We start from the raw sequence: 8,182 nt of genomic DNA, 5'->3' as shown, positions 1-8,182 counted from the left end.
GTGGAGGGACAGCGTGGTGCTTCTGCCTAGAGCGCCATTTTGCCGTGTTTCTCTCTATTGGCTAGAATTTTGTTGAGAATTTTTGCATCTATATTCATGAGAGATATTGGTCAGGAATTTTCTTTTTTTGTGGCATCTTTGCCTGGTTTTGGTATCAGGGTTACGCTGGCTTCGTAAAATGAATTCACAAGTATCCTTTCCTTTCTATGTTTTAAAATAGTTTGAATAGTACTAGTATAAGCTCTTCTCTGAGTGTTTGGTAGAATTCTCCAGTGAAGGCATCTGGGCCAGGGCTTTTTTTGTTGGGAGTTTTTTTTTATTACCTTTTCAATCTCTTGTTATGGGTTTGTTCAGATTTTAAATATCACTTTGTTGTAGGTTGGGTAGGTAGTGTATTTCTAGAAATTTGTCCATTTCCTCTAGGTTCTCAAATTTGTTAGAGTATAGTTTTTCATAATATTCTGGTATGATCCTTTTTATTTCCATTGAGTCTGTTGTAATTTCGCCCATTTCATTTCTTCTCTCGGTTATTTGCATCCTCTCCTGTTTTTCTTTTGTCATTCTGGCCAGTGGTTTGTCGATTTTGTTGAGCCTTTCAAAGAACCAACTTTTGGTTTTGCTAATTCTTTCTATTGTTTTTCCATTCTTTATTTCATTTATTTCTGCTTTGATCTTTATTATTTCCTTTCTTCTAGTGGCTGTGGGCTTTTTTTTGGTGTTCTCTCTCTATTTGTTAGAGTTCTGTAGTTAATGTTTTGATTTTCTCAGTTTCTGGTTTTTCGATATGTGCATCTATTGCTATAAATTGTCTTCTGAGGTCTGCTTTTGCTGTGTCCCAAAGGTTTTGGTATGATGTGTTTTCATTCTCATTTGATTCTAGGAATTTTTTTATTCCATCTCGGTTTTCCTCTCTTACCCAGTGATGTGTATGCAGTGTGTTATTCAGTTTCCATGTAATTGATTTTTTTTCCTTGCTCTTCCTATTGTTAATTTGTACCTTGATGGCATTGTGGTCAGAGAAGATAGTTTGTATTATCTCAACCTTGTGGATCTCGTTGAGGATTGCTCTGTGGCCTAAGATGTGGTCTCTTCTGGAAAACATTCCATGTGCTTTGGAAAAGAACGTGTACTTTGCAGCTGTTGGGTGTAATGTTCTATATATGTCTGTGAGGTCAAGCTGGCTGATTGCGCCCTTTAGGTCTTCTGTATCTTTGTTGTGTTTCTTTCTAGATGTTCTGTCCTTTGGCGAGAGTGGTGTGTTGAAGTCTCCGACTATTATTTTGGAACTGTCAATTTCTCTTTTCAGTGCTGTTAGTGTTTGTTTTATGTATTTTGGAGCCCTGTCATTTGGTGTGTAGATGTTTATTATGGTTATGTCTTCATGATGGATCATCCCCTTAATCGTTATATAGTGTCCTTCTTTGTCTTTTATGGTGGATTTTGTTTTAAAGTCTATTTTATCTGAGATTAGTATTGCCACTCCTGCTCTTTTTTCGTAGTTGGTTGCTTGATGTATTTTTTTTCCATCCTTTGATTTTTAAAAAATGTACATCTTTGTTTCTAAGGTTTGTCTCTTGTAGTCAGCGTATTGATGGATCCTGTTTTTTTATCCATTCTGTCACTCTCCATCTCTTTCTCGGTGCATTTAGTCCATTTACATTCAGTGTAATTGCTGATAGGTGTTTGTTTATTGCTGTCATTTTGTAGCGCTTTTTATCTGGTGCTGACGTTTTCTTTGTTCCTTTTACTCTCCTGTGCTGAATTCCTTTAGTTTGTGTATTTTTTGCATTTCTTTTGTTTTTGTAGTTTTTGTTTTTACTGAGACTTTATGTTTTTGTTCTTTAGTTTGATGAGTAGGTTTGTTAACTTTCTTTGTGGTTACCTTGAAATTTACTCTTATCTTCCTAGGTTTGAACCAGTCTATTATTACTTGGTATCACCTTACCTTCCTCTCCATTAGAAGGTTCTATACCTGCACCATTTATTCCCCCTTTTATTGTTCTGATGTTGTTGTCATTTGCAGATTAATCTCTCTGATTCTCTGTTGTAATTCTTTCGGTTTTGGAGAGTCCTTAAGAGTTCATTTCCTAGGTTGTTATCAGGCTAGTACAATCCTGTGTCCTATATTCAGCCTGTGGTCTGATGCTGTTTGTTCTCAGATCAAAGGACTCCCTTTAATAAGTCTTGTAAGTTTGGTTTGGTTTTTACATAGTCCCTTACTTTCTGTTTATCTGGAAATGACATAATTTCACCATTGTATTTGAACGAGATTTTTGCAGGACATATTATTCTTGGCTGGCAGTTATTTTCTTTCAAGGTTTTATATATGTCATCCCATTGCCTTCTTGTCTGCATAGTTTCTGCCGAATAATGCGAGCTTAGTCTTACTGTTTCTCCTCAGTATGTGACTTTTTGTTTTTCTTGAGCTGCTCTTAGGATTCTTTTTTTGTCTTTGGTTTTGGCAAGTGTAATTATGATACGCCTTGGTGATTTTCTTTTGGGGTCTATCCTATATGGGGTTCATTGAGCTTCTTGGATGGTCAGCTTTTCATCTTTCATGATATTGGGGAAGTTTTCTGTCAGAGTTTCTTCAATCATCCTCTCTGTTTTCTCCCCCATTCTGGAATTCTGATCACTGACAAATTTTTGCTTTTGATTGTATCCCACATAATTGTCCGGGTTTCTTCATTTTTCTTCGTTCTTTTTTCTGATTTTTCTTCAAAAAGAGTTTTATCCAAGTGCTTGTTTTCAATTTCGCTGATCCTATCTTCCATCGTTTCAGACCTGTTCCTCGGCCCTTCTATGACATTGTCCATTTCTGAAATCTTGTTTATCTTTTGGATTTCTAATTGTTGTTTTTGTATGATTTCTAGTTGTGAATTTATTTTGGCATTTTGTTCCTGCATTATTTTCTGAATTCCTCAATTTTTTGTCTGTATTTTCCATGAATTTGTCTATTTTTTCCTCATTTTTGTCTGCTTTTTGCTTCAACTCTTGGATAGCTCCGAATATTAGAGAATTGAATTCCCTGTCAGGTAGTTCTAGTGCCTTTTCTTCTACTGGAAAGTCATCTGGTGCTTTTTCTTTTTGGATGCATACTGGAACCATCCTCTCCTGTTTTTGTATGTGTTTTGATATTGGCTGTTGTCTTTGGGGCATTCGGTAGTTATTTTCCTCATTTATTGATTGTAGATTTGTTTGTTTCATCCTGCTTTTTTGTTTTATTTGGTTATGTCTGAGCAGGCGGGCTGTGTGTTCTTTGTTGTTTGCTCATCTGTGGGATCGTCACTTTTCACCTCCTTCTCCAAAGGTCAGGGTCAGTCACTCAGGTATGGTACATCAGGGCAGTTCCAGCTGAAGGGGAGTTGCTGGAATGGGTTGTCTGTGGCATGCACTTGGGCCGATTGGGTGGGCTGGTAAACAGTGCAGGGCAGGTTCCAGTAGCCCATGCCTGTTCTGCTTGGTGGTGTGATGTTCAGTGCACAGTGCAGTTAGGTAGAAAGGAAGGGGGAGATTGTCATGTGTATAACTAAGATGGGTATGGGAACGAGGAGAGAGGAACAGGAGCCAAAAACATACAAACAGACAGGAATGCTCAGGGAGCTTGCTATTGGAGTGGAGAGATGAGAGACTGAGAAATGGAGAAAAACAAAAATAAAAAATGAAAAAGGGTACAAGAAAAAAATGAATAAATTGAGAAACTGGAAATGAAGAAAGATAAAAAGGGAAAAAGAGAGAGAAGAATACAAAACAAAGAAATAAAAAGCAAAACCAAAAAAAATAAAAAAGGAATGCCCCAAGCGAAGTCACTGTGCATATGCACAGAGTAAGGAAGTATCTCCCAAGCCATGCAGCACTGCCTGGCCATAAGTGGCTCCCAAGCCAAGAAAAAGAAAACAGTCAAACAAGTCAGAACAAATCAAAACAAACAAACAAACAAGAAAACTCCGGGGGTTCCACTCACACAGTGGCACAGGCTGGGAAGCAGTTCCACAGAAGAGCGCAGCCTCGCAGCCCACCAGGAAGAAGCAAAGATGGCCATGGAGCCAGGTATTTGAGACAAAGGAGGGGGAGGTGGTGAGAGGTAAGGAAGAAATCTAATGAAACAGAAAAAGCCACACCAGCAGCCAACAAATGGCACTCAGGGAGCCGTCCAGTACTGGTGGGTGGAATCCATGTGACACCGGGTTGAAGCCGGTGCTTCCTGGACAACAGATCATGGCCGCGGGAAGCAGAAGAGGTTTTGTGGGGTTGAAGAAGGGTGGGGGGGAGCATATATTGTCGGTTACAGGTTGTTCTGTCTCCTGCTGGAAGCTCCATAAAGCTGTTTTCTCATACCCCCTGTTCTCCAATCTCCAATAGGAGTGCATGATGGCAGATCATGCTGCGGTAGCTGAGAGGGGACCTCTGCATGTATCTCTCCTTGCTCTCCGTTCTCGGTCAGTTTCTTATTCCATTGGTGCTTGGCTGAGTTCTTTACCTCTTCATTTGGTGCTTAGGGTTTCAGGACTGACGTGTGACTCTGTTTGGTTTATTTTTTTGGATCTTTGTTGTGGGGGACAGTGTGGTGCTACTGACTATAGCACCATGTTGCCTGGAAGTCTGGAGAGTTTCTGATTCTCTCTCTCTCTCTCTTTTTAAATAATATTTTATTGTTTTTTGGTGAAAGTTTACACAGCAAATTAGGTTCCCGTTTGACAATTTGTACGCAAGTTGTTCAATGATATTAGTTACATTTTTCACAATGTGTCAACATTCTCTGTAATTCTGTTCTGGTTGTTTCACTTCCCTGCCCCCTTATCTTCTCACCTTTGCTTTAGAGTAATTGTCTTAGGCTGGGTTCTCTAGAGAAGCAAAACCAGTAAAACGTATAAATATACATAGAGAGAGATTTATATCGAGGAAATTATTCATGGGTTGTAGAGGCTGGAATGTCCCCAGTCCGTGGGTCAGGCTGGAGGCTTCTCCTGATTTGCCACAGGGACCTGAACCCAAGATCAGCAGGTCAGACAGCAGTGCTCTTGCTCACAGGCTATGAAGACTGACGAGTCCCAAGATTGGAAGGCAATACAGCAGGTAAGCTGCTGGCTCAAGTCCCAAGAACCAGAGGTCAGGTGAACAGGAGCCAGCTACAGGATTCATAGTGAGCAAAAGCCCACGAGCCTTGTCAGAAAGTCTACCTGTATGGGATACATGCCACACCCCCAAAGAAACTTCCTTTTCACTGATTGGCTACTCACAGCAGATCCCATCATGGAGGTGATCACATTATATCAGATCTCATCATGTAAGTGATCACATCATCTTAAGACTGCCAAACTACATCATAACTGCCAAACCACTGAGAATCATGGCCTAGCCAAGTTGACACACAACCTTAATGATCACAGTAATTGTTGACCTTTTGGTCTCATACAGATGATTTTTTAATGGTGCACCTTATTCATGGGTAATATCCTTTATTTTGTATGCCGATCTATTATTTTGGTAAAAAAGTGACCTCAGAGGGTAGTTTTGATTCAAGGTTTAAGGAGCATCTTGGGGTGATATTCTCAGAGATCCTCTAGCCTCAACTGGTCTAGTTAGTCTGGACTTTTTAAGAATTTGAGTTCTGTTCCGTGTTTTTCTCCCAATTTATTAAGGTGCATCTATTCTGGTCGGTAGTGGTAGCTGGGTACAATCTAGTTCTTTTGGTCTCAGGGTAGATGAGGCCATGTCTCATGTAGGCTGTTAGCCCTGTAGACTAGTTTCTTCTCTGAGACTTTTGTTTTCTTCTTTCTATTTTGCTCTAGATGAGTAGAGACCAAAAGTTGTACCTTAGATGGCTGCTCTCAAGCTTTTAAGACCCCATACACTACTTATCTCACTAGGATGCAGAACATGAATTATGTGAACTATATTATGCCAATTGACTGAGTCTAAGAGAAACTAAGGCCCTAAACCTTAAAACCCAGAAGACCAATCTCCCAAGGTGTTTGGTTATATCTGAGAAGTATCTATAAGTGTGTCCTCTATGAATATATTTGTATGCACAGACGTATCTGTATATATGCATACCCATACAAGGATATGTCTATACACCTATATATGTGACTATACACACATTTTTTGGTTATTGCTGGTTCTATTTCGAGGAAAGGAGAATTCAAGACACACTTAGAATGTCTTATTTTTGTGAAAAGTATGCTCACAAGTGGTAATTACATGATCAAGTTTAAAAGGGGTCCTATTGACTAATATGCAAAATTTCAGCATTTAAAAAATATTATAGCCAAGTCTTTAAAATATATACTATTTATGTAATAATTTCATAAAAAATCCCAAAGAGGCAAATAATGTTAAGTATGCTAGAAAAATTGTTATACTCAACATTATGGTGCCCAATCAATATATGCATATATATATATTATATATGTAATGTAAGTGTATATAGGAGTCCCTGGGTGGTGCAAACAGTTAATGTGCTCAGCTGCTAACTGAAAGATTGGAGATTCAAGTCCACCCAGAGTCACCCTGGAAGAAAGGCCTGGAAATCTACTTCTGAAAAATCAGCCATTGCAAACCCTGTGGAGCACGGTTCTACTCTGACACACATGGGGTCTTATGAGTCAGTATCGACCTGATGGCAACTAGTTTTTACATACATATATAAAAATATATATGTATATGCATGTATATATATTTATATGTATGTGTATATGTGTGTAGTATATATGCGTGTGTGTGTGTGTGTGTGTGTGTGTACATGTATATATATATATATATATACCTATCTTTAATCTCCCTGGTACCTAGATCTATAATCATCTATTAAGGACTAGAGAGGAAACTGCTGTTGAAAAATTGTTTTAAAGCTGTGGTCTTTCAGACAATCTCTAGATAAAAGATTATTAAATCAGCCAGAAGGTAGGGAAATTGGATTCCTTTGAGCACGAGAAAGCTGGGGATAGAAATACTGTTCAAGGATGATCTACTTTCTTCCTTTAGGATGGGATATTTCTTTTCTCATGCTGAATTTGATCCAAGAACAGGGAGCACACAAGGTTAATAAAAATTTCCTTTAAAAAAAGTGTTTCAATTGTTGGTATAAGTTATCCCTGTGTGGTGACTCAAGCCTTGAGTCAAAAGGGGCAATTTGGCAGCAAGAATCAACCTCACCTTGCACAAGCCAGCATCTGTGTTTCTCTCGTTAGGGACTCTATGGAACAAGATAAGCTATGCTGAGAACTTTTGCATCTGCTTCTGCCCTAAGCTACCACTTGACATCTGATAAGTGTTTGAACCCTCAGCAAATTAAATTGGAATGTTAACTTAACCTTTTACTATGTGCGAGTGTCTGATTTTGCTTCCTACCAGTCCATAATACTTTTGGCACCCTGATCTTAAAATTTCACTTATTATCTATTCAGGTGCTTTACTCAGAGCTTTGTGCTTATTAACTTAAATTTTATTTTCATACATCCATTCACAGCGAGTTCAAACAAACATTTATAATTGCTTGTCTTTTGTAGAGAGCCAAGTGTCACTCTTTGCCAGCTGTTAACCTCAGGCCACACCAATATAATTGGTTTTGGTAATTACTTCTAGTTCTTCAGGAATCATTGAAATTACTGCATCTTTACTTCACTCTCGAAGTAAATGCTTGAATTTTTCTTATGGGGGAACTTACGACCTTTCAGTCTCCCTACTCACAATATGTTTCATAACTAATAAAATAACTTTTTTCCAGTCTTCCTTCTCTGTAGAAAAACATAATAATTCAAATACTCCAAAGACACTTAACTCAAAGACACTCGAGTATATTACTCAGACTGAGGTCATTAGTTTTAAGTATTTCTGGTTTTATAAGTTTTTACTTGTCTTCTGGGATAAGTTTCTCTCTCCTACACATGTGAACATTATCTGAAGCAATGCATGGATAGTGCTGGATGGCCCTGAGAACCTGAAGTTTTGTCAAAGTCTCTTAGTGTCAGTGAATGTTTGCTCAGGCAAGCAACTAAAACATCAGTTTAAATGTCAAATACATTCTCAAATCAGTAATGCATAATCAGCATTTAACCATATATTTATTAGGATTGTTTTCCCTCATTATTCTTGGAATTGTATACAAAAGTATTTAATAACATTGACTTTGGAGTCAGACAACTGAGTTTTCTAGTCTCTTCCAATTATTAACTGGGCT

The sequence above is a fragment of the Trichechus manatus genome, unplaced genomic scaffold (genome assembly GCF_000243295.1).
Source record: "Trichechus manatus latirostris isolate Lorelei unplaced genomic scaffold, TriManLat1.0 scaffold00159, whole genome shotgun sequence".
Classification (NCBI taxonomy): Eukaryota; Metazoa; Chordata; class Mammalia; order Sirenia; family Trichechidae; genus Trichechus; species Trichechus manatus.
The sequence above is the reverse complement of the archived record's forward strand: the minus strand, read 5'-3'. Positions refer to the sequence as shown.